The sequence below is a fragment of the Cupressus sempervirens genome, chromosome 9 (assembly GCF_028749045.1).
Source record: "Cupressus sempervirens isolate cs-2001-9-10 chromosome 9, ASM2874904v1, whole genome shotgun sequence".
Taxonomy (NCBI): Eukaryota; Viridiplantae; Streptophyta; class Pinopsida; order Cupressales; family Cupressaceae; genus Cupressus; species Cupressus sempervirens.
In genome coordinates, this window is record NC_143126.1 from 87,210,896 (window position 1) to 87,218,222 (window position 7,327).

Here is a 7,327-nt window from a genome sequence, read left to right on the forward strand (position 1 = left end):
TGTCAAGCACTTGATTCTCAATGATATTTTCTAGTTTGTAAGCCTCCATCTCCAAGATCTTACCTCTCAATTTGTTAGAAATCTTCTAAGAGAACAAAGCTATGATACTAATTGTTGGAAGGCTTATTGGCAAGTAAGATACTAAGAGGGGGGGAGGTGGGGGGTGAATCCGGATCTATAAAAAATTTCACTTCTTGAAACAAATAGTAAATCAAGTGCATTCACCACTAACACATCTCATATCTAGATCATCGACTATATAACCATAAATGTTATGCTGAAATAGATCTAAGCATGCATCACATTCATAAACATGAAAGTAAATTTAAACATATAAGACACAAGATTTGGTAATTGAGAAATCCTCCAAGGTGAAGGTTAAATTGGGGTGGGGATGAAACCCACAAATCTTCACTACAGCAATAATAGATTGTATCTGTTAAGGCTACAATATTTGATCACTTTTGGTGATCTACCCTATGAGGGGTCTACCTTGTTAGGACCTTACAAGACTTATTTGATCTACCTTTATTAAAGGATTTAAACTTACAACTAAGTAATCACTCTGTTAGGATATTTGAATAGGCCTGTTAAAGCCACTTTGTTAAGAGATTTACCCTAATACACTAGTTAGAATGTCTCAGTACTCGATCCTTCAATTAGCACTATGATGCTAGATTACAGATCTTCTCCTTTCAATTCTAGTTTGATCTCCTTATATGATATTCTCTATTATGCTCTTTCACTTCTAGGTTGCACTATCTGGTACCTCTACATCTAACACACAAACATAGCCTTCCTTCACGATCACTTTGTGTCTACTCGCATCCTTATGATTTAGGGTTTTGGACCCTCTTTAAATAAATAATCGATGAAGGTTATAGATCATGATCAACGATCTAGATTTATCCCTTTTGTTGTTTAGTCCTTCCATTTTTTTGATTGGTTACATTGCTTTCCTAGTGATTGATGTCCTCCAAAAAATTATGTAATTACTTCCTTAGCTGTCTCTACAATCCATAAATGAAGTGTAGAATTTGACCCAAAATAGTTTACATAAGTTTCTGTGTCATCAGAAACACATATGTCAAAACTAGTTTACTCAATATGTGAATATCTCGACACTCAATCCATACTGATATTCATGGTGTCACTTGGAATTTGAATGCTTTACACATACTATGTGACACGACATGAACTTATCTTATTTTATCTTGGCACATACTAACTTCTGACATGCTCGACATACACTGTCACTCGATCCAAATTGGAGTGCTCAGCAACCAAAAACCTACTTGGCTCAAACTGAAATGTGAACAAGTCTATCATACATTTCTCAACCCTTACTGGATGGCTCAATCGCAATGATGACTAACCAACTCTGCCTAGGAAATGACTAAGTGTTTAATACTAATAGGCAACATGGCTTAGAGATCAACACTTATTCTATTCATTAAATGGATACCAACTACTTGCACTCCTAAGATTTAGTTTCACAATGCGCAATGCAAATGTAGTTTCTATAATTTCCATCTTTCACTTCAACCTAAACTTAGACTTAAACTTACTAACATCTATTCCTAACTGTGAGTGCAAGGAATGATGGATGGAATTTGACCCTACTTGTTGCATTTTAATCAATGACTCCACCCACCTATTGCAAGCTTCTAAGGAACACTCACATGGTTTTCAAATTGATATCCTCTCTTCAATCACCAAATCATTAGATTACCACACAAGGCACTCCTACCATTAGAAAGAGGCTAGTGGTCACTGATTTTTTTTAGTCAATCAAGTAAACATCAAAAACAACTTGAATTCAACTAAAATACTTCATACTCCAAGTGAAATATTGTTGAAACCATGCAACACTTCAAAGAATATAAAATAATTCACCATGAGAACAAAAAATAAATTATACATTACTTAAAATTTATCATAGCATCAATTTGATCAAGTCTTCCTTTCAACTAGCCTAATCTGTCCTACTTCTAGATAACTTCTCTATAATCTCCTAATCTCTTGAGTCTAACCCTTTACAAATGAGAAGGCCATAAAATTTTAAAGTTGTTCAAATACAATGAAGGGAGAAGATCAATTGAAGATCAAGGGACAAGATTCATCCCCATAAATCCTAATTATGGTTTCCAAAATTCTAAGCAATTACATGAGGGCACAACATTATGGGCCAATAAGAAAAGTACAAAGCCCCTTTATAATTTTTTTTTTTTTTAAATAGGACACTTGGTATGTCATGATTTCTTGCTCTTGAATTTGAAAATTTCTAATTGGAGGGGAAATCTAGGTGCCACATCATCAACTGTATCCTATAGACCTATTTAATATTTTGATGAAGAGAAAAATGTCTCTTGATAGTAAATATTGTCCATCTTCCTACCATTCCTACTATGATGATATAATTAACTATAAGAGATGTAGGAGCTTATAAGGATTTCATCTACCCAAACAACTTGGTGGATGTCAAAATCCTAGAACCAAGGTGAAGAGGGTAAAAGTCCCAATCTTGGGAGCTTAGAATGGGCAAGTTAATAACCCCACTGCAATCTCCCTATTATGTCTTTTATGCTCATATAATCTACTATAAGGGATGAGACATATAAATGAAGCATGATAATAATCTTACTAAGTATACCACCTTGTGTGGATGTAAAAATCCTTCCATCAAGGCCAAGGGGGGAAAGTACTTTTGGCTTAGAATGAGGTTCACTAGACCAAAACTATCATGACTCAATCCATATGCTCAAGATTTATTCAATAACATAGAGATATTGCAATTAAGTTCATGTATACTTTAAGCTAACTAATATTATTATCTTAAATATACATACATAGATACATACTCACACATAGATACATATACATGTACACACACACACACATGCATGTGTATGTGTGTGTTCCCTATGCGGATTATTGAGAACAAAATGATGAAATATTTTTCAAGCCATCTCCCTAACTCTTAACTTATTGTGAATGATAATTTTTGGCTTAGTCTAGAAGGAGACATTACAAACATATATAAATTTTATTACAAGATCTTTAAACTCTTAATTCACTCAAACTTGCATTTAACTTTCCCTTATCAACCATTTGTGATGCCTATCCTAGTGACACTATTATATGATTTGATATTTATTCTTGAGCATTTAGATCTCTAATTAGTTGCACATTATTGATAATATTTCATGTTGTGATTTTAGGATATGGTTTAATTAAAGTAATTAGAATGATATTATGAATATGCGTTACTTTGTCTATGATTATGGTTTTTGAACTAACCCTGCCAACACACCATATGCGCATATCATTGTTTGGTGTTTTTCCTTGTATACATGTATATTTTATGATTTAGTCAGTGATGCATGTGTGACATTCAAGTAAAACGTATCACAAATCCTTGAACAAATTGATGATTCATACATGATAGCACGATCCATATAGGAATCTCATGCCTAGAATCCAGTTAGAAAGTTAGTCACCTAATTTGGGTTTTATCTTTCCATTTAATGTTATGATAGTTGGATTTTATTTAGTCATGTATGCATTATCTTCTAGTTTGGATGAGATATTTCTTATTTAGTTGATTATGTTATATATTTATCTCATTATATATGGGTGCACACACACATGCCCAAATAAATTTACCCTTACCTTATTTGCAATAGTTAGATGTAGTGTGTTGCTCCAGAATTATATAAAAATATTTAATATCAAGAAATGGATAAAACAAATAAAACATTTGACTGATTGACTCAAACTATGGGCATATCTTATGAAAAACTACCAACCTACCATCTTGCCATTAGTACTCCTTGAAACTTATAGAGGAACAATTAGTGTTGCGTAGGATGATTGGTAAAAAGGAAAAAAATTAATAATAGGGCTAGAGATTTGAACCCATAATGTATTGGTTGGAAGAAGGGTGTCTTGACCATTAAGCTATATGTATTCTTTGAGCTTAAATCCCTCATTATGCCTTAGTAGATAGTAAAACTTAGTAATTAAAAACTATAAATATCAAGTATCTCTACTTGATAGAGAAAGTTCAAGAAAAACAAGTCAGATTGGAGTATGTGAATTCCAAGGAACAAATAGTAGATATATTCACTAAGCCATTTCCTAAGGATGGTTTTGAGTATTCAAGAGGTAAAGTAGGGGTCCTCACCCTATCCACTATTCACTAAGTGAAAGATGCATGTTACATCAATTCATGGATGATCAAAATATCTTTATGGAGTTGATGCAAGTGTTCACTCTTTAGGGACAGTTCCTAGAGTTATGAAAATAAATGTAGGGTAGAAGATGTAATTAGTATATGTAAGGTACAAGGTATAACTACAAGGTTTTATAAGTTTCTCATTAAAGCTTATAATTACCTTTGGTATATTTTGTCAAAGAGGGAGATAATTAGTGAAAAGGGGGGAGTATGAAGAAAATGAGTTAATATTGTATGACATATTGGTTGTGAGAAGGGTGTCTTGACCATTGGGTTATATGTATTCCTTGAGCTTAACTCCCTCATGATGCCTTGGTAAATACTAAACCTTTGTAATTAAAAAGAAAAAAAATAATAATAATAAATATATATATATATATATATATATATAATTTGTTGATTTAATAGATGTAACCATTTACTAAATTAAGTATTAATTAAGATACAACTACAACCAATGTAACAATTTCTAGTTACCTATAAATAAGTGCCTTCATGGGAATTTGAGGGAGGTGTCAAGAGATACAACAATATTTGGAGGTTGTACTAGAGGTGGGAGATCAATGTGAGGAGAGGGAACATATGGGCCCTTTACTACTCAAACTACCCCATGTTTATCCTAGGGAATATCTCTTCCCATACCCTAAAAATGTCTCACATATAATTAAGTGACATGCTTACCTAAGAAAAACTCAACATATAGTTGTATAAAGGAAATTATGACATACATCAACTCATTCAAATTTTAGGCAATTAAATCTTGAATTAGGGGGAATTTGGTGGTTGTGCATTTGGATTGTTAGTCATGTTATCTAATCAACGTTAATTTTTTATAAAATTAATAGACTGTAGTCAAAAAAGTGTATTTCAAATTAAAAAACCTAATTTAAAAATAAAATAGAGAAACAAATAAAAAACACAAATAAATGAAAAAAATGTAAACCATATATTTTGTTAATTTCAATGGGAATTTTATTTAGGAAACAAATATTAGATACTTTTTATGATACTCATTGCTCTCAAATCACTAAACTTGTACCCATCATAGGTGAAAATTACCCATGAGAGGCCCCTTTCTTATTTTTATATCCACACATGCACACACCTAAAACTCATTAGTTACATTAATTGAATTTAACTAACTTAGTTATATTTATTAATTAAATTATTATGTATTATGTATTAGTTAGGAAACCATAGCCCATTTCATTATGTAATTACGCATTTCCTCTTTTAATTAATACAAATTAAATATTTTATCTTATTTAATTAATTTCTTTATCCTTTTCTTCTTCACTTCAAAATGAAATAAATAAATTATTTATTTAATTTTTCTCACATGTCTCCTAAGTTTAACCAATATCTCCAACATGACTTGTTAACTAATCCTTAGTCCAAAGTAACTTCATCCTCTTAACCTCAATCAAACCCCAAACCTCTAACCAATCCAAGGTTCAAACCAACCTTATCCTAACCTCCCTCATAGTAAGAGGAACCTACAAATAAATAAAGAGAAGAGATTCAATTTGAAGCCCTAAAATGTCAACAATACATATTTGAGTGGCTTGCGGAGTATTAAAGAAGAAAATGGATGGTTTGAGCTCATTAACTTTCTGACCTAAAGCTGCAAGGTAGATATTCAAGACATGCCTAATAGATGTAGCTTCCCAAATATGAAACAAACCCATAAGAGAATTGTCATCCATAAAATGAAGATGAGAGAGTTTTGGAAAATGATTGGCCCATTGCTACCATGAAACAAGCCATAAGAAGGCTTAAGCTTTAGAAAATGACCCAAGACCTTCCACAAAAATTAATTAACACATAAGGGGAAATAATCCATTCGTTTGGAAAAGGACTTGGGAAACACCAAAAGGATCTCAAGGCTCTCTATTCAAAATAATTGAGAAAGAAGAAGTGGCACAACTCATAGCCCAAATCATCTATTTTGAACTAAAACTAGTGGGTAAGAGAATTTTATGAAGAAAGCTCCATTCAACTATGTCACAAGCCTTGTTCATATCTAGTTTAATACATACATATCTCCCCTTTGAGGTTTCCATAGACTAAATCACTTTAGATGCCACCAAAACCACATATAGAATTTTCTTACTAGCCTTAAAACCCCCCTAGTCCTTAGATCACCGCATGGAGAAAAGTTTTGAGCCTCAAGCTATAATCACTTCAATAACAATCTTATACACCACACTACAAAGTGAAATAGGTCATAAAATTGCAAGCTTATTTTCACCTTCCTTTTTTGAAATGAGAACCAAAAAGTTAGAATTAAAAGAATGAAGCATTTTCTTTCTATGAAGAGATCACCTAAAAATCTCCAATATATCTAAATGAATAATATCCCAAAAATCTTGAAAATTTTATATAGGGAATCCATTTGGGCTTGGAGCTTTACCTATGTTTATCCCAAAAATATACTCTTCTAACTCAGACAATGAAATTAAACAAATGAGGGAATCATTCATTGCATTGGTGACAAGAGAGGGAATGCAAGAGATAATCAAATCTGCCTCCACAATAACAAGAGGATAATTTTAAGCAAAAAGAGTAGAATAAAACAGGTGAGCCCTACGAGATATAGACATCAAAGAAGAAATTTAAAGCTCATTAGAGGTAACTAGAGAGGAAATATACCCCCTACTAGGATGAGCATATAAAAAATGATGAAAATAGTAGTATTCCTATCCACCTCCTAAAGCCAATCAATATAAGCCTTCTATTTCCAAGAAATATGTTCTCAAAGCTCCTATTCCTTGACATTTTGCATAGCCTAGGATCTAACTTTTCCAAGAGCATCCAAGAAACCATTATCCTAAATTTTTGAGTAATCACGGTAATATGTTCAAGAGAATCCATCTTGTTGGATTGAAGATGACCAAAATGGAACATATTTCATCACTTAAGGTAGTATTTAACATATTTAAGTTCCTTAAAAAATAAATACATAGATTTATCATAATTAGGGACTCCCTATGTTCACCATCTATCCATTAAATCATGTAGTGAAGAGTTCCAAAGACACATGTGCTAAATTTAAAAGGATGGTTCTTTAGGACAACAAAAGAAATAATA